This window comes from Odocoileus virginianus, chromosome 33, assembly GCF_023699985.2.
Source record: "Odocoileus virginianus isolate 20LAN1187 ecotype Illinois chromosome 33, Ovbor_1.2, whole genome shotgun sequence".
Classification (NCBI taxonomy): Eukaryota; Metazoa; Chordata; class Mammalia; order Artiodactyla; family Cervidae; genus Odocoileus; species Odocoileus virginianus.
The window spans coordinates 16329449-16330259 of NC_069706.1; positions in this window are offsets into that span (position 1 = coordinate 16329449).

The window sequence follows — 811 nt, forward strand, 5'->3', positions numbered from 1 at the left end:
AACAAAAAACCTAGCAAAACATTCCAGATTTCATCCTATTCAACCCACAGAAAAACCCTATGAGGGAGGTACTCTTATTAGCCCATTTGATGATTGAGAAAATGGAGACACAGAGAGGGTTAGCGACCTTCCCAATGTCATACAGCTAGACAGTATTGGAGGCAAGTTTCAAAGTCTTTTCTGACAAAACCCCACAGCTTGCATGTCTAACTGCTGCACATATAGCCTTTCTGCTGAAGATGAAAATGCCTTTATCAGAGTTAGAAGACATAGCTGAATCACAGTTCTTTTCTACTGAGTAAATTGGTCCTGAGCAAATCCCCTGGTTTTATCTATTTCCCCATCAGAAACTGGAGTGGGGACAGTTTCCACTCCTGGATATATATCTGAAAAGCAAAAACACTAATTTGAAAAACTTCATGTGCTCCAGTGTTATAGCAGTATTATTTATAATTGCCAAGAGACAGAAGCAAACTAACTGTCCATCAATAGATGAATGGATAAAGAAGATGTGAAATACACACACACACACACACACACACACACACACACAATGGAATACTACTTAGCCATAAAAAAGAGTGAAATTTTGCCATTTGTAGCAACATGGATGGACCTGGAGGGCATTATGCTAAGTGAAATAAGTCAGACAGAGAAAGACAAATACTGTATGATATCACTTATATGTGGAACCTAAAAAACAAAACCAACCAGTGACTATAGAATGAAAGAAACAAACTCACAGATATAGAGAACAAACTAGTGGTTATCAGTGGGGAGCAGGAAAGGGGAGGAGCAAGATGGGAGCAAA